We start from the raw sequence: 19,565 nt of genomic DNA on the forward strand, positions 1-19,565 counted from the left end.
GCTGTCTGCATCTCCCAGCAGATGTCAGGGTAGTTTAGGTCCCCCATGACTACCGCCTCCCTAGCCTTTATGGTCTCTGAGAGCTGCCTCAGGAGTTCCAAATCTAGTTCTTCCTCTTGGTGTGGGGGTCTGTAACAGACCCCTACCACCAAATCTCTTTCCTCTTGTCCTCCATGTGTCCTAACCCACAATCCTTCTACTTTCTTCTCCTCCGAATCCATTTTGATAAGGGTCGATGTATAATGCTCCTTGACATAGAGTGCAACCCCTCCCCCTCTCCTCCCCACTCTGTCCTTTCTGTACAGCTTATAGCCCTCAATGTGTACCACCCAGTCGTGGGTAGAGTCCCACCAGGTTTCTGTTAGCCCCACTAAGTCGTAAGTGTTTTCTGCAAGCAGGAGTGCTAATTCATCCTGCTTGTTCCCCATGCTCCTAGCATTGGTGTATAGGCCCTTGAGTCCTGACTGGCGCCTTTGTTCCCCCCCCCCTCCCCGTTCCAATGCCCAATGGGCCCCCCTATTACTTACCTGCTTATTGCTTACCTGTGCTGTACTGCTGGCTGTCCCATGGATTGCAGGTTACTGATGTTTTCCTTCTTCCTCCCCGTCCCCCGTCTGAGCTAGTTTAAAGCCCGACATAGGAAGTCAGCCAACCTGTTGGAGGAAAGACTTTTACCTTTCCCTGAGAGGCGAAGTCCATCATGCCCCAGGAAGTCCTTTCCCAGGAAGTGTGGGTCATGGTCCGGGAAGCCAAATCCTGCACTATGGCACCAACTCCTGAGCTGCAGGTTGGCCTCTCTGATGCAGGCGCTGTGATGCCTACTGTGACTCCTGACCGGGAGGATGGACGAGAAGACCACCTGTGCCCCTGTCTCTCTAAGCCTAGCCCCCAGAGCCCTGTAGTCACCCATGACACAGTCAGGACTACTCCTAGCCGCGTCATTGGTTCCCACATGGACAAGGACCATGGGATAGTAGTCTGAGGGCCGGATCAGGTCAAGAATCCTTGTCGTGACATCCTGGATCTTAGTCCCTGGCAGGCAACACACCTCACGTGCCATGGGATCTGGGTGGCAGATGTTTCCCTCTGCTCCTCTCAGTAGGGAGTTGCCCATTATGATGACCCATCTCCTCTTCCTCCGGTAGCTTGCCTGGCCCTCAGCTTGCTTGGGGATGGATTGGGGTACCTCTTGTGCCGTTTCCTCCACCTCACTCTCCTCCAGTGCAGCCAGGGCTTCGTATCTGTTCCCCAACTGCACCAGTGGATCCATTTCTACGGTGAGCGGCTTGGCCCTGGAGGTGACAGTTGTCCATCCTTCTGTTATCAGCTTTGGGACTTCTGCAGTCTGCTCCTCTGCCTGGTGTCTGGCTCTGCAGAGAAAGGAAGTACTCATCAGTCTCATCCTCAATTGCCCTGATCCCCCTCAGCCTGCTCACCTCTGCCTGGAGTACCACTACCTGCCCCTCCAGTGCCTCAACCCTGGCACATGTGGGACAGACGGGGGGACCTCTGGCCTCCCCCCTGCCCCCGGGCTTCTGAGAACTTGCCAGTCAAACCCTGCATGCAGGGTGCCCAGGTGCCACTGCCCCGGCCCAAGGCTCCGTCTGGGTGGAGGCCTCAGAGGCTCCCCGGATGGCAGGCAGCATTGGGGCAGGGTCCCTGGCTGCTCTCCGAGTTACCACCCCCATCAAGCTCCCCAAATGTTCTTTCCCCTGGAGAGTCACTGGCCCCCCCCGCTCTCCGCCCTGCACTAACGCTGGTGCAAACGCCGGCGCACCCCCACAGAGTGTGCCTGTTTGCGCGGTCTGTTAGCGCATGGTTCAGGAGCATGGCCCCCGGCCTTCTCAGCTAAGAGGCTCCGGGGGGCTTCCCCTCTGGATCCTCTTCAGCTGCGCTGGCCTCTTCCCGTCTTACCTTTCTTGCTGCTCTGCTGCTGCTGTTGCTGCCTTCGCTGCCCAGTAAGTCAATTGGGTACATGTGTGCTGTTGACACATGTGTACCTCCTCCAACTCAAGCCCTCTTGAAGAGGCACTTGGAGCTGAGTGGGTATACCTTAAAAGTTTGGAATTGGTGCAGTGTCCAGAACATTGTCATTCACAGTAGAAGTTATTCTATTAGATGTGCAAAAACTACTAAATGGAGATTTTTGCACTGTGGTCATCTAAGACTAGCCTGTCAGCAAATAACATAACCGTTCCTTTTATTTATGAATGATCAGTTGGCACCTTTGTTCTTTACAGATCATGGTGTATGTGCCAATAAATTCTTCGATTTCATTGATTTCATAGACATTACAGGTTGGAAGGGACCTCATGAGATCATCGAGTCCAGCCCCCCTGCCAGAGGCAGGAAGTCTGCAGGAATCAAATGATCCCAGCAAGATAAGCATCCAAACACCTTTTTAACGAGTCCAGAGTAGGTGCTTGCACCACCTCTGGGGGGAATCTGTTTCAGACCTTGGACACACAGACTGTAAAGAAGTTTTTCCTTATATCGAGTCTGAATCAGCCTTCTAGAAATTTGTGGCCGTTAGACCTAGTTATCTCTTGGGAAGTCCTGATGAACAAGTGTTCTCCCAGATTCTGATGTACTCCCCTTATATACTTATAGGCAGCCACCAAGTCCCCCCACGAGCCTTCTGTTCACCAGGTGGAAGACTTCCATGTCCCTCAGCCTCTTCTTGTAAAGCTTGCTCTCTTGGCCTTTGATCATACGGGTGACTCGTGAGTCTGATGCACAAGTGACAGTCCTTCCCCCAGGTAGGTCACACCCATGCACTAGCAATGTTCTGAATATGAGCAGCAGATTCTTACCTACTCTGACACCGGTTATCACAAAAATTGATCTAGTCTGCCTCTCAGCTCCTTGCTCCATCTGCAAGCTGACTCTGCAAACAAGAGTGGCATTCTGCACTCCTTTCCTAGTCATCCACAGAGATTCCAAAGGATGCTAAGTCATCTTTGCAAGCATCCTGAAAAATGTGCATGAGCCTGCCTCTCTTCCTAGACCCTTTGCGAGCTTCAGAGTACAGCACGTTCTTCAGGATTTGGCATTTGCTTGACATGACCAAGCCACCTGCGTCTTTTCTTACTAATCAACGTTCCCATGGATGACATACCAGCATGATTTAACACTTCCACATTTGTCACCTTATTCTAAGATTTTAACACAGCCATCTGATATGTTTGGCGTAGGTCATTCTTGTTTCTGAACCATATAGAAGAGTGGATAAAACATATGTCTCGTACATACAGATTTTCACTTTAGTTGATGGTTTGTTATTGTTTCAGGCTTTCTCTTGCAAAAGACCAAAATTCCTAGCTGCTTTGCCAATTCTGCTGTCAAGCTCAGCATCAAGATTATGTAGCTGGTAATAGTAGAGGCAAGGTAGAAAAATTGGTCAACAACATCCAGATGAGTACCATCTAGGGCGAATCTGGAACTGGTTTTGAAGAGCCTTGGAGCATAAAACAGTTTTCTTCAAGTGTATTGCTAGCCCAAAAATTTTGTATATGTCAGAGAACTTGGTAATGAGATGTTGTAAGGTTTTTTTATGAATAACTCTTGTCCTTAAAGATATCAGGGTCATCTAAGCATTCATTGTGTCTCCGTTTCTTAGCTGTTTCTACACATGATATATCTATCCGTTACTATTCAACTTTTTCTCATCCCCCAGTCAGTAAGTTTTTAGAAGAACTACTTGTACTTGTACTACTTGAAGTACAAACCTTATGAGGAAAGACTAAGGGATCTGGGATTGTTCAGCCTGGGGAAAAGAAGACCGAAGGGGGACTTGCTGGCTGTCTATAAGTATGTAGGGTGTGAATATCGGGAGCTGGGAGAAAAACTGTTCACTAGGGTGCCCCAGGGGGAGGACAAGGAGCAGTGGCCATAAACTGTTAGAGGATGGTTTCAGGTTGGATGTAAGGAAGAACTTGTTTATGGTAAGGATGACCAGAATCTGGAATCAACTTTCCAAGAACGTGATACGATCCACAGCCTTGGAAGTCTTCAAGAGGAGACTGGACAGACACCTTGTTGGGATTATTTGCTCTTAGTAGTATTCCTGCCCAGAGCAGGGGGGTTGGACTCGATGATCTTTTGAGGTTCCTTCCAGCTGTTAATTTCTATGATTTCTATGATACTTCCTCCAGTCACAAGGGCCTCACCCATCTGGGACCTTACTTCTCCCTTTGAATCACCAGTTTGTACATTTTGTGTTCATTGATTCACCGTTCTGTGAAGACTTTAATCACGTATGACAATCAACTCAGCATGCAGAGTTAATGAATCACAAGTTTTTATTATACATCTACCACATACAGTTTTTAGTGAAACAGTATGTCACTTGAGCCACATCATAAGCTTCTCTCAAATGTAGAGTTGGATTTTCTCATAATCCAAAATTCTAGTTATCATTTTCCATCAAAATCTCACTCATTCAAAATTAAAGCAATGTCACATACTTCAGTTCTTATCATTTCACTTAAATAGGAAAAAAAAATTTAGAATGGTTATTCTCAACTGGGATGCCTCAGTACCTTGAGGTGCCACAAGATCACTTTAAAAGGGTGCTACTCCACCCATGCTGTCCTTCCCTGTCCAGTGCCCTGCACCTGCCCTAACTATCCTAGCAGTGCCTGTGGCTGCCTCTCTGAGGAATGCTGCTGTTGGCCTCCCCTGGCCCCAAGCAGCTCCTGTGTCTGGGGCCCCCACAGCCCCAGCAGTGGAGTCTGCTATATGTAAATAATGCCCCCATAACCCCAGCAGTGGAGTCTGCTATATGTAAATAAGCAGCTGGAGCTACACTTTCAGCCCAGCTCATCCCCTTGACTCTTTGCATGTTCCTGGGCTGTGGGGGCAGTTTCCAGCATATGAGACCTCACAGGATCAATCTCAGCAGTGGGGCCTACCTTTGTCCCTGAAGTACATACTTGGGCCAGGGAAGATGGGAAGGGATAGACAATGGAAACCGTAGCGTATGTCAGGCTGCCCCACCACCCTAACCTGGCACGAGCATTTTAGCCTTAAGGCACCCCTCCATATTTTTTCTGGATTTAGATTCTAGTTCAGTGTTTCTCAACTTGGGCTCTGCAAAATTCAGAAAATCTATGGAGGGGTGCCTGGGTGCTAAAAAGGTTGAGAACCACTGATTTCATAGATGCTAGGGTTGGAAGGGACCTGAACAGATCATCGAGTCTGACCCCCTGCCTAGGCAGGAAAGAGTTCTGGGGTCAGATGACCCCAGCCAGATGCCTATCCAGCCTTCTCTTAAAGACCCCCAAGGTAGGGGAGAGCACCAACTCCTTTGGAAACCCATTCCAAATTTTGCCACCCTTACCATGGAGAAGTTTTTCCTGATATCTAACCTAAATCTACTCTCTGTCAGTTTGTGACCATTGTTCCTTGTTACCCCAAGAGGCGCCCTGGTGAACAGAGCATCTCCGATCCTTTGCTGCGTCCCCCCATTGAATTTGTAGGCAGCCACAAGATCAAGAGAAGGCTGAGAGGTGCAGAGGCTGAAGAGGTCTAGGTCCCTCAGTCTCTCTTCATAGAGTGCACCTGCCTGGTCTCATATAGACACTCTCTAGCGACCTTAGAGCGCACACCTGGTTCCGGCCACGGGATGTGTCCCTGGGACCGGTCGCATTCACCCTCGAGAGAGGCCCCGACTCTCACCTGCCACAACTTGATCTTCTTTTCTTCAGTGGTGGAGCTCCTCCTTGTGGATTCTCACAGACCAGGTGCTGCCTTTAGTGGGCATTCTTGGGGCTCCACCTCCCCTACACCCTAGCCATATGGCAACCCTCAGGGCACTTGGATGAGGGGTCGCCAGCCTATCTCTTTGATGTTCTCGCCTGCTCTCTTCTCTCCTTGCTCATCCCTCGGTGCCCCTTTACCCTGGATGACTGTGGGGTGTGGGACCATCCTTGTCACTCCTTCTGCTCTTCCTCTGAGGCATCGCGGTCTGCTACGCTGCCTCAGCTCTCCCTCTTCACCCAGGGTCACTTGGAGATCCCTTCCCTGGTGCAGGCTCTGTGTGCCTTCCAAAATAACAAATACAGGAAAAGAGAAGAAAGGAATGGTCAGGGTACAGGTCCTCAGCCCACCCCACTCACGGATCTGGCATCTGTGGTCCTTGTGATACCTCGATGCCGTCCTCCCTGGCCTGGCTGCCCTGCTGAGCTGGGTGGATAATTTTAATGGAGCCGGGACCCCTCCTGTGGGTCCCTGTCCAGCTCCCTGCTGAGCTGCCAACACTGCCTATGTACAGCCCGGGGAGGAGTTTTGCCTTCTCGCTCCGGCGTTGCTGCCCCCACTTCCATTTCCCTGCTGCCGGTATTTATGTCAGCCAGGCGGTGGTTTTTAGTGATGTCATCTGCCGGCGCCATTCCCTGCTGGCAATAAAAGCAGCTGGTGAGCTGCACTGGTGGTCCTTCTCGGAGCGGCTCTGCCTCTCCTAAAACAGTAAGTGTGCCTTCTTTCCAGGGCTTTTCATTTCTCTCTTTGGGCAGGTCAGCCCTGCCTCGGGTCCCGCCGCGGGAGGGTGCTCCGGGGCCTCTGCTTGTGTCCCGCTGGGACATAGGGCTTGTCCTGTAAGCCCCTAACCATACGAGTGGCTCTCCTCCACACCCTCTCAAGTCTATCAACATCCTTCTTGAAGTACGGCGCCCAAAACTAGATGCAGTACTCCAACTGCAGTCTGACCAATGCCGCATAGAGGGGAAGTATCACCTCCTTGGATCTGTTTGTCATGTATCTGCTGATGCATGATAAAGTGCAGTTAGCTTTGCTGATGATTTCACCACACATTTTCATGACCCGTGTTCATCTTGGAGTCCACTATAACTCGGAGATCCCTTTCCGCTTCTGTGCTGCTGAGAAGGTCATTTCCTAGCCAGTAGTTGTGCTGGAAATTTTTGTGTCCTAGGTGCAGCACTCTGCACTTGTCCTTGTTGTACTGCATCCTGCTGTGTATTGCCCACTTTTCTAACCTTTCCAGGTCTGCCTGCAATTGTTCCCTACCCTCCAGAGCATGCACTTCACCCCACAATTTAGTATTGTTCGCAAACTTAGAGTACACTTCACACCCACATCCAAGTCACTCATGAAGATATTGAAGAGTACAGGTCCAAGGACCAAGCCCTGCAGGACCCCACTACCCACATCCTTCCAGGTCAATACCGACCTGTCTACTACCACTGTCTGGGTGCAACCGCTAAGCCAATTTGCCACCCACTGAACCATGTAAACATCCATATCACAGCCTCTTAATTTATTTATGAGAATCGGATGAGATACCATATCAAAGGCCTTGCTTAAGTCCAAGAAAATGACATCTACCTCTACTCCTGCGTTTAAGCATTTTGTGACCCTGTCATAAAATGAAACCAGATTGATCAGGCATGATCGATCTGCTACAAATCCATGCTGGTTTCCCTGCTGCATTATTTTTGCCACTGAACTCCCATAGATATGATCCTTCGTAATATTTTCAAAGACCTTTCCAAGGATGGAGGTGAGACTGACTGGCCTGTAATTACTCGGATCCTCCTTCCTCCCCTTCTTGAAAATAGGGACCACATTGGTCCTTTTCCAATCCTCTGGGACCTGACCCGAGTGCCACGAGTGCTCAAACAGCTGTGTCAGTGGTTCTGTTATGACACTGGCCAATTCCTTCAGTACCCTTGGATGCAGCTCATCTGGACCTGCTGACTTGAACACATCCAGTCCATCCAAGTGACTCTGCCCCAAGTCAGCGTCGTCAGTTGGGAGGCTGGTGTCCCTCTGGTGCCCATCTAAGAACCCATTAGGAGACTTATTTTGAGCCCTGTTCAGGAACACCAAGGCAGAAATCTCATTGACTAGCTCAGCCTTGTCCCCCCTGTCTGTCACTAATTGCTCTTTCTTGTTCAGTAGGGGTTCTATGCTGCCCTGCACCTTCCTTTGCTTTGGCCGTTCTAATTGCCTCCCTGAAAGTGTGGGCCAAGTAGGTATTCTCCTCCTTGGTAGCTTCCCCCTGCTTCCACTACCTATACGCCTTCTTTTTTTGGCCTTACGCTCCCCTGGATTTCCATGTTTAGCCAAGGAGGTTTTTTGGCTCCTTTCCCCCTTTTCCCTTGTACTGGGATAGTCTCCCTCTGTGCCCGAAGGATTGCTTCCTTTAGGAACAAACACTCTTCCTGGACTCCCATCTCGCCAATACTCTTCTCCTGCAGTGCGTCATTGACTAGACTTCTAAGCAGACTGAAGTTAGCCTTCCCAGAGTCAAGCACTTCCACCCTACTAGTTACCTTACCCACCCTACACCATATGGTGAATTAGATCGATTGGTGGTCACTGTTCCCAAGGTGACCATGAATCTTCAGCTCCCCTACCAGGTCCTTCCCGCTAGCCAACATCAAGTCCAGTAAGGCGTTCCCCCTAGTGGGACCGTATACCTCTTGCATTAGGTGAAGGTCCTGCACGCAGGTTAAGAACCTATGTGAATGGTTGGATTTTAGAGCATCAGTCTCATCTATTGTCTGTATATACAGATACTCCAACCAAATACAAACTTTGTCGAATGAGGTACAGAAGGGTGTAACGTGTCCAGAGAGTTTTGAGAGAGAGCATTAGTCTCAGACCCATCAAGCCTGGTTTCGACGCTTTCAGAGTTTTGTAGGGAAGACGAGTGACTACCACTGTGGTATCTGAGACCTCAGATATGCCTTGTCTCAGGTCATCTTCTGATGTCAGAAAAATAAAAAGAATCAGACTAGATATTTCACTTATTCTTAGCTATTCTGGAATCTCTCCAGAAGGGTTTAGGTGTGGGACTGTGACTCAGCACTGTGATGATGTCATATTTTTGCTCTAAGCAGCAGTTTTCTTTTATGTTAGCAACATTTTCCACAATTTTGCTTTCACTTAGTATGACCAGAAAGGGGCTACATGTTAAAACTGAGTTCTTACCAAGATATGTTCTAGCTCATTTAGGAGCACTGCCATTTAAAGGGAGCCATCTTGAAACATAATACTACATATCCTTGCAGGACCTTGGATGGAATGTCCTTTGCCCTTCAAAATGTTTTTTAATTACAGTCTGCTTCAGTTACAATATATTACATAACAGGGGGCCACTGCTGCTGGTCACGGTAATTTTCCAGTGGCTTTACTTTGCTGGGAAATGTTGGAAATCAGATGGAGAGAATGCAGGCTAGATGTTAAAGCTGAGGGTATAATGTTATTCAAAGGCAAATTGTCACTCTAGAATATGTCTTCAGGCAAGCTACTCACTTTTGGCCTCTCCAATGGAATTTACACATCCTACACAATACATTCCTGGTTTGAGATTAAACCAGTCCATGGAGAGGCTGACACCTGTCTCTGTTTCAACCAAAGAGTTTTTATGCATTGCATCTTCTACATCATTGTGTGGCACGATTGCTGGCACCTGCATGATGGGTGAATCTATTAGCAGCTTCTCCTCTTGGTTCAAGTTTCTTACAGTTAATAAGCCTTTGCTCACTTTCCCACTGTGTAACACACATGGAGCCACAATTAGTAGAGCTAAAGCAGTAATTTTCGAGGCAACAGCTTGGATCTAAAGTCAAAAGCGGTTATTAAATTACAGCTTTTGCAAAAGGTTAGAGGTTCTTAGAGTATGATTTGTGAGTAGACTTAAAGGCTAAATTTAGCATATCTGAATATAATCAAGGTATTTAAAAGTGGCAGTGATTGTGGAAAGTGATCACACAGGTGGATATATGCAGTTTCAGAGGATAGGGGAAGAAGCTGAGGGGCATGAGACTGCTTCTCAAGTCATATGGACACCATATGGTCCTGTCTACATTATTAATTTTGTCTGTTGTAGCAAGATCCCTTGACTTTGCTTTAAGTATAATTTAGATGGCACCTCTTCTTTTCTGTTCCATCTTCTCATGTGAGGTCTTGCCCTTATTGTTATTTTAAGAGCATTTTTTGCATTTAGCATGTCTGCAGAATCAGCTGGGAGATATTTGTCTTCACAACTAGACTAGTGTATGGATGTTTCTTTTGGTTCTTGGGTAGGTGTACAGGATAACATGCTGCATGTTAATAAAAGTAGGCAAAAGACAAAATAAGGGAGAAAATACTACAGCCATCTTACAGTAATTACTTTGCCTGTTTCTTGTGGAGGAAGGACTGCCAAACCTAGATTGTAAAACAAACTTCAGTATACACTGTTGAAATCTAAAATAAATCTCAGACCCCAAAATTGAAAGTAGAAGACTTAACTGTACTTATTGATTGCATTACTGGTTATAGCTAGATTTAGATAAAAGTGAAATGTTTCATCACTGTAGCCCAGCCTGTTTGTCCAGAATGACTTTCTGGAAAGTCACATGACAATAAGCACTTCTGCAGTAACTATTCAGGAATAACACTGTAGTGGGGAGACACTATTCTGGCATAAAAAGTAATTTTATTTGAGTGGAGCAGCTCTTTTGGTATAGTCATTTTTATTCCAGAATAGTGCATCCAAATGGGCAATTATTCCAGGGCAGCTGTTATACAATGGCTATTCCACAAGAGATATGCTGCTCATTTTCCTCATGTGGACAAGTCTAGGTTGTTCCTAGTGGCAACATGTGCCAAAATCTTACTCGCAGTGTATCATGCAGATGTTCATGGTTGTCCCTTTTTGGTTCTCTGTTCAGCAATGAGATAAGTGAAATTTAAGTTATTGGTCTTGGGTTACAAACAGATATTGCATTTGTCACAGGACTGGTTGTTCTGTGATTTTTCCCACAATGGGGACTTGCTCTGCCTTGGCTTAGATTGCTGCTGTCCTGGGCACACTTTTAGACGCTGTGCCCAGGAGCAGTTGACTATGGCTAGAACTGCTCTGGAGTTTATTGTATCACATTAATTTCACATGAAGATACACCCAGTAGCTGGAGAGAGCATACATCTCAATATGTCTGCCACTGGTCAAGTGTCTGTAGGTTCTCCTGACTGCCAGCACCAAGTAAAGTGCCCATTGATCGTTCAAATCATGAGTGGGTGGCAGTATTTTTGTGGAAGGGATTTTGGTATGATTTAGCTCATACCCCTTTCCTTCTTCCCCTGTATTTCTGCCAAATTTGTGCTACCTACTACCCCTGACTGTAACCTGGAGGTTCCACCATCATCAGCCACCATGGATCCATACACAGTCATCACCTGGTAGACCTTGTTGGACCATCCATACAGTCTACTAAAGAAATCTACTGCATCCAATTCTGGGCTCTACAATTCAAGAAGGATGTTGAGAAGCTTGAGAGAGTCCAGAGGAGATCCACGCGCATGATCAGAGGGCAAGAGAACAGGCCTTATGAAGAGAGGCTGAGAACCATGGGACTCTTCAGTCTGGAAGAGCACAGGCTAAGGGGGGACCTGGTGGCTGCTTATAAGTACATAAGGAGTGTACATCCAGACCTGGGAGAATGCCTGTTCACCAGAGCACCCCAAGGAAAAACAAGAACCAACAGTCATGAACTCCTCCAAGACCATTTTAGGCTGCACATAAGAAAAATTTTCTTTACTGTCTGAGCCCCCAAGACTTCCTCCAGAAATGGTGCAGGTACCTACCCTGGACTCATTCAAGAAACACTTGGATGCTTATTTTGCTGGGATCCTTTGACCCTAGCTGACTTCTTGCCCCTGGGGCAGGGGGCTGGACTTGATGGTCTTTGTGGTCCCTTCCAGCCCTAACGTCTGTTAAATCTGTGAAACCATGTTTAAGTAGCCTGGGTGTCAGAGGATGCCCTGAGAGTTGATTAGGCCCTGTAGATACTCTGGGATTCACACATACTGGACTTGTCCACACAAGATGATTTATTGTACAGTAGACTAATCTACTGCACAGTAAGGCATCACTGTGTAACTGTGTGCAGCAGCTACTGCACAATATATTAGGCTAATGCATGGTTTTCTACTACCTGTAAATACAGGTAGTAGATTAATTGTGCATTAGCTACTGTGCAGTATTACATGTGTAGACAGCTGACCAGGAGCAAATTGTCACCATCAGCCTAGGCAACAGAGGAGCTGGGGAAACTGTCCCCTCCGCAGGCAGCTGCCTCCCAGCCCCACTCCCTAGTCGGTAGATCGGGGCACAGAGCTGGGAAACAGCTGCTATTGGGGAGGGGACAGTTTCCCAGCCACATGCCCCAATCTGCTAATTGGGGTGCAGGGCTGGGAGGCAACTGCTCCAGAGGTGGAACAACTGCCCCCACATGCTGGAGTCCAGGCCTGACCTCAGTGTCCCCTGCCAGCCTGGGGCTGGCACCTGGGGGAGTGTGCAGCCTCCCCCTGGCTGCTATAAAGGGGCAGAGCAGGGGAGGAGTAGCCCTACACTGAATTGTTCCCAGTGGGCACACGTGTGGATGTGCTTCCAGGAAAATCTTACTGAGTAGTATTTTACTGCGCAGTACACTTATAGTGCATTAATAGCACATCTAGATGCAACCACTGAGTTGTCAACTTGGCAGCAAGTCCAGCTGGTGTCTCAGCTTCACGCTTTGTGTATCCATATATAGACAGACCTGTTTTCTGTTTGTGCTTCTATAGTACTTTTCCACTTCTTTTGTTTCCAACTCCATTTAGGACCTTTCCCTGTCTTTATTTTTTTGTACTCATGCTTGCAACTCTGGATCAGTTCGTGATTGCTCTACATACAGATAGCTGTAACCATACACGATATTCTGTTTTGCTGATATAGCGGTCAGTGTGACCTGAATCAGTATTGTGCGCCTCATGCCATCATCTGGCTACAGTCCTCTCATTGATGGCCTTAATTTTTTTATCGGTGGAGATGCAAGAGTCAGCATTCTGATGTGGTCCTCCTATCAGTCTCACTCACCTTTGCCCCGTCTTAAACTTTATTGGGGTTGTTAGTGTGTGGTTTCTATGCTTTATCAGCAATTCTACTTGTATTATGTATTAACTTGTCTAACTATTCTATTTATAAACTGAATATACATACTACACATTATAATAATTATACGTATTTTGTTTTATTTCTCATTTCCATTGTTGTATAGATCAACAAAACCAAAATACAATAATAGCAATGATTACTTGAATTAATAATACAATAATTAAAGAATGTGTAACAATATGAATAAACCCTTGCTCAAAATTCCAATGCCACAATTTATCCCACTAATTTTGCACAGTACTTTCCTTAATTTGAGTGCTTAGTTTTTAAAACTCTTTTTCTGATCCACAAGGATGCCCACAACTTGTCCCTTAGCTTTTATGAAAGACCAGTCTTTCTGTATTTTTCCAACTTCTACCAATTCTTTCCACAACCAAGCATGCATATCAAGATGATCTACGTTGAAATGCTTACTATTGTTTCTGGGTTAACTTGTTGTGTAATATTTTAAATGTGCAGCACTCAACATTCAGGATAGCCTTTTGCTTTAACAGCCTGCATGGAAGTATTACTGTACCAAGTTCCCTCTTGTAATTCTTCTTCTCCTACCATTTGATTTTGAATAACATAAGTTACATTTGTCTTTAAGAATACATGCAGACAAATATGTCCTTTTCCCAAATGACATGAAACCTTATGTCCTTTCATTCACACACATTTCACAAGAATTGTTTGTTTCTTCCCAACAACTTTGGCTGTTTTTTATCATTTCTCGTTCTTGGCATACCCAATTGCTTAGTTGGTATTGTTGGTGCCCCTGTGTGCTTACAGTTATCCATTGGCCATTTTCCCATACAGTCCATTCAGTGACCCTAATGGGCACAATTTCTGTACCATTCATCATACTTCCAATATTTACAACCAGATATATTTTTTCTACAATCCTAGTTGTTGGACCTAGCGTATGCATGATAGATTGTTCAAAAGTACACTCATTCAAGCTTGCCTTCCACCAATCTCCCCAGGCCATATTAATATTGCAAGTCAGTGTTCATCAGGGCGCCCTGGGGGACAACTAGTAACAAGGGCCATAAACTCCTGGAAGATAGTTTCAGGCTGAGCATTAGGAAAAACTTCTTTACAACTAGGGTGTCCAGACTATGGAACAAGCTCCCCCCAGAGGTGGTGCAATCATCTACCCTAGAGGTCTTCAAGAAAAGACTGGATGGTCACCTGACTGGGGTCACCTGACCCCACGTCTTTCCTGCTCATGCAGGGGGCTGGACCTGATGATCCTTCAGGGTCCCTTCCAGCCCTATGATTCTATGAACACTTGTCCATACATGGAGATGACACACTGAATTTGTTGGAATGGTGAAGCTGCATGTTGCCATGACATAAAGATGTGGAAACTGGTCATAGACAAATTCCCAGAACACAAGCACGGACACAGGCATCTGGCACTCTTTCACAACGTTCACGGAGGCAGCACATTCATTGGCATGCTGTTTCCCCCCTCCTGGGATTGCTTTCAGTAGCTAAGGGTCACAACTCAGGAAATGCACCTGTTGGGGGCTAAAATGCAAACAGCACTAAGGAAGGGGGTAGCCAGCTATCTGAATTATGGTGGCAATGACAGGTCGTACCTATAATATTAATTCAGCTTCACAGCTATTGCCTGGAAGAGCTCCCTTCTGTAGTGGTTTTCATGAGGTCAGCTTGACAATTCTTGTGATGCCCTGTCTTTGACCCAGCTTATCAAGTCCATCACCTTGTGCCAGCCTTCAATCCTCCTTAGGAGCTCCATAAACAGGGTGGCATTGTTGGCCACAAACATCACTTGATTTTGAATGTCACCTCGCCCCAAGAGATTGGAAAACTTGAGCATGCACCTTGTGCTGGGTGTGATTTCCAGTTCCTCAGTTACTCTCAAACTGTATGTGCTTGGCATGGTAATGGACCCCACTAAATCAGGAATTCCATCGTGTGAGCACACGTACGCACTGGGCATACAGTGTATTGAAAACAAGCAGGATCTTTATCTGCACAAGGCAATATGCCACGTTTATTGAGAATACAAAAACATTAGAGCATCACATTCACATTCTCATGCACACACACACAAATAAACGCACAAACAGTTCTGCAGATGCTAAGGTGTTACCAGTCTTTTGTTGCTCCACTCAGCTTAGTGGTTAGCTGCTAAGCTGAACGTGAGGTGGGGGAGCCGGGCTTCTGTTGGATGCGTACCGATGCTCTTGTTGTTGTGCCGAACATACTCAACTTCTTGCTGCTAAATCTCCCCTTTTTATAGTGGGGCATCAGGTCTTTGTCCAGCTTGTAGTAATTTTCCATTCTGACCAGGGTGATCTGTTGTAGCCCCAGGTACTGATTTACAAGCTTGTTTACCACATTCCTTCATTAACTCTGGAACAGGCCATGTCTGGTGCAGATAGGCCTCTGTCATTGAAGGATTACAGGCAAAGTCTTCAATCTTGTTCCTCTTGACGTGTTGTTCCTGTTTTTAGGGTCAAACTTTGCCGCATCTGCAATCTTCAGCCGTGGGGGCAAGAGGTTATGGTGATCCTTGGTTGTTAGAACAAGCTTGCCTGCACATACATACCACATTCAAACAAAATGGCATTACACTTACGCTAAGTTACATAGAAACTAAATAATATGGAGATAGAAAAGGGATATAATAAAATAAATGTAAGTGGCTATAAGAATAGAAAATTAACTTTAACTTGACACACAGGCTCTGGTGGCAATGGCACAGTGGCATGTGAGTCCCCACTTTGACTCACAAGAGACTTACTATACCAGACATTACAGCCTGGACAGTGCTTGAAGGCTTTCTTGAAGGAATACATCAGGCTATCCACCTTGAAGGAAGTGCCAGATGTCACTTACTAGGGACAGAATGTGAGCATTGCAGGTGACATGAGCAGTGTTGGACAGCATTCCTTGGAGCACATTAGAGACATGTAAATGGCATTGTTAGACAGGAATGCTGAGATCTTGTTAAATTCTACACCATAGCTGACAATTACCTTCATGATTGCTTGGGACAGGGTAAATAAAATGAGAGGTGAGGTAAACCGGCTCAGTTTGAAACACAGGCAGGTCCCAGTTGCTCCAGCTCTCTGGTACAAATAAAGTGTGTAGCATGTAGTTGCTGTGAGGGTCAGAGGTTTCATCAGCCACAATGCAAAAGGAATGATACTCTGCCAAAGCAGCCTTTGTGGACTCTACATGCAAAGCAGTGACTGCAGGGAGATAGCCCTGGTGAAGCTTGTTGGCACATGGAAAACTGCCAGCATTGGGAAGGTTTTGGGTCAGGTAGCCCCTTAACGTGGGGTGATCAAGTTTCTCCAATGGAATGTTGACCACTGTGCAAGCCTCCACGAGGGAAAATGCCACCTCTCGCCTTGCCAACCTGCTTTCTGCAGTCCTTTTAAACAGGGAGGACACAGTCACTTGCTTTTTGTTCTGACCTTCAGCCTCTGCAGCAGCCTTCCTCTTCAAGTGTGCCTCAGACTCCAAGTGACAAGCAACGCTAGCTTACCTGGACACATTCAGAACTAGATTGCAGGTGGTGCAGAAGAGCCTGCCTCTGTCTGCATGTAAGGTCTCTGCAGGACAGTCTTGCATGGTCAACACTGAAACGTATTTGGTAGTTTTGGAAGCCTTTGCATTGCATTTTTCAGACATTGGCCTTCAAGGTTATAGCAGCTTGTCTTTGAGTGTCTGATATAGTCTTTAACAAATTTTGAATCTACTGATCAGTCAGTAGTCTGGGCTGTATTTCATCAGGGGGCTCGCTTCCTAGTTACCATTGTTCTGGCAATCTCATGTCTCTTCCCATCACAATATTATGTGGTGTAATGGCATGGGCTGCAACTGGCTCCCTTAAGGGAAGCTTTTAGTCCCAATCCTTCCCTTGTTGATTTACCATTGTGAGGAGAATGAGAGCAAGTAAGGGTTAAAGAGGAGCTTACCATGTTGGAAAAGGGGAGAACAACATGGAGAGCTGCCGGGGCAACATCCTGTCCCCTTTTCAAGAAACAGCTGGGCTGCGCATGGACAGGCTTGCTGGTTAACAGGGAATTAGAACAGTGTCTCAGGAAGAGAGCAAGCCAGAGACAGCAGGGCACTCGATGGAGCCAGTGGTTGCGGAGAAATGCAGAGACACGCACAGAGACCCAGGCGAGACAGCACAGCAATGTCCCTGTGGACCTAGGAATTTGGTGAGAGCATTCCAGGGGCCAGAGGGGATGTTCAGAGTCAGAAAAAGAACAGGAATTTGCTTTCTCAAGGCTGTTGCTAGGAGATGGATAGGAGGGGTACCTGGAACCTAAAATTAAGAAAGTGCTGAGTGAACTGCAAGAGGCAGTCACTCCTGATGGAAACAAGGAGTAACCATTGCCTGCACTTTAAGTCTCAGTCCTATGCACTTGGTATGGGTACAAGTACTTGGTTAGATAGTAAGGCAATGTGCACTTAAGATAGGGTGTAGAGGTAACAGTAGTAAAGATGATTTTATTCCACACAAGGGGAGACAGTGCAACAAAGTGCAGCAGACATTTGGGCTGGTAGAATCTGACAAGACTAGGACAGGTAGAAATCATAGATAACTGGACTTTGAAGCTGGAGTCAAGATTGAAGCAGCTCTGACAAATAACTTACCTAACAAGATATTTAACATCAAGGTGGTGTAAGGCTAAAAGTCCCATTTTCTGTTTGTGCTTTGGTTTTCCACTTCTTTTGTTCCCAACTTCACTTAGGACCTTTCCCCGTCTTCACTTTGTTGTACTTATGCTGGCAGTTTTTGATTGGCTTGTGATTGGACTACATAAAGGTAGCTATAACCATAATATTTTCATACGTGATGTGCTGTTTTGCTGATACAGCGGTCACCATGACTTTGACTTGGGGTTATGTGTCTTATGCAACCATCCAGCTACACCATAACGTTTATTGGCACCAAAACGATGGAACAGTGATGAAGGGGGAGAACCTTCCTCCATGGATGTGCTCACTGACAAAGAACGGACAGTCCATGGCTGATGAAGCCATTCACTGGATGCCCAGAAGGAACTGTTCAATTCCAATCTCAGCAGCTGCAGGCTGGCTATTGAGTGTGCTTGTGGATGTCTCAGGATTCCCTTCAGGTGCCTTAGGATATGCATGGATGCTAGCAAGCATGTGTGCTGCACATCAGCAGGGCCAAGGAGGAGCCCTTGCATAAATCCCTGCCAGTCAAAGCAGAGCAGCACCCAGCTTTACAGATGCTGTCCCTGAAAATTCTCAAATAGATGCCAGTTGCCTGGAGTGCCTGACAGCCAGGTTGAGGGAGTCGCTGTACTCATGGTGATGATATTCATTACCTCCTCCCTGGTCCAGGTACTGCCATGCTTCTTTATGACACTGAGCTCAGACTGAGGAGCCATAGTGGAGCAAGGATGGATCGGTGTATAGGAGTATGGAGGTCCTGGATTGGTTCGATGAGTCCTGGAGTTTCTCAGTGGTTGGTGGTGTTCAGTGTGTACAGATTCTGATGCTGATCTGGGGTGCGTGGTGAGTAAAAAATGGCTGGCAAGTCACCATGCAGGGCCTTTAATAGGTCGGGGCAGCCATCTGTGGGCCTGACACCTCTGGGCAGTAGAGTTCTGTAGTTAGGGCCAGAGCAGTTGGCCAAAGTTCAAGAAGGGCCAGGATTGGGGTGAGAGAAATATATTGTGGGATGCCTGGATGACCAACTGATCCACCAGCCCCATGAGAATATCATAGAATGAACATCTGTAGGACACATGAATGAACAATAATGTAGGACACAGTAGTAGTACCTTTATCCTGTGGATCCTTTTGGGGATTTGCCTCACAACAAGCAGCAAGCACATTGGAACACTTATACTTTGTCCTATAATAAAGCCTGTTCTCCCATAACAAGGGTGATATGTGTTTGTAGCCTTGTGTTAGCAAGTCGCATGATATAGATTGGGTCAGCTCACACTGCTGCTGCTGCTGCTTTAATACCTAGAAGTTTAACCTGGAAAGCTCAAATTCTGGGGTACAAAATTTCAACCTTTAAGGGTATACCAGCTTGCCAACCGTGCCCAGTTAAAGCACTGCTGGTCAGTGTAATGGCTAGTTCTTTTAGAGCTATAGATTCACCAAGTGCCAGGTTTCTTGTTTTTCGTCTTTAAATAAACTTTAGGTCATCCTCTGAATTGTGCTCAAGATAGGCTGACTGCTTGATTAGTTTGTTTATAGAGTTTTTTATTAAGATACCATTCATTGTTACCTTGGTCTTCTTTCTCCACACTGTACCAGAAAGCCATCCCTTGGAGTATATAACTTTGCTTGAAACCTCTGTTCACAGCTGATGAACAGCTATACCCTGAGAAGGCAAGAGTAATTCTATGACAAAGCTCTTTACTTTGAATGTGCCTGAAAGCTAAATACAGAGCTTGTGTTGGAGTAGGGAGAGAGGGACTAGTTGATCAGAAGCACAAATCAGAAGCCAGGCATAGGAGTGGATCCAGCAGGAGTCTAGAGGTAAGGGCAGCTAGGGGCATTGGGAGTCTGCAGTGGAGATGAGGATTCCCTGCCTCCCACAATACCAAGCTTCAGCATCCGGCTCCCCTACTTCTCCTGTCTGCTGTTTGCAGTGGGA

General features: G+C 46.6%; 1 protein-coding gene across 3 annotated transcripts in view; it reads left to right on the plus strand.

The window, feature by feature from the left end:
• Positions 1 to 19,565, plus strand: part of PIGG (phosphatidylinositol glycan anchor biosynthesis class G) — a 203,112-nt gene that overhangs the window by 160,765 nt on the left and 22,782 nt on the right. The gene's annotated exons all lie outside the window — the stretch shown is intronic.

This window comes from Alligator sinensis, unplaced genomic scaffold (assembly GCF_000455745.1).
Source record: "Alligator sinensis unplaced genomic scaffold, ASM45574v1 scaffold607_1, whole genome shotgun sequence".
Taxonomy (NCBI): domain Eukaryota; kingdom Metazoa; phylum Chordata; order Crocodylia; family Alligatoridae; genus Alligator; species Alligator sinensis.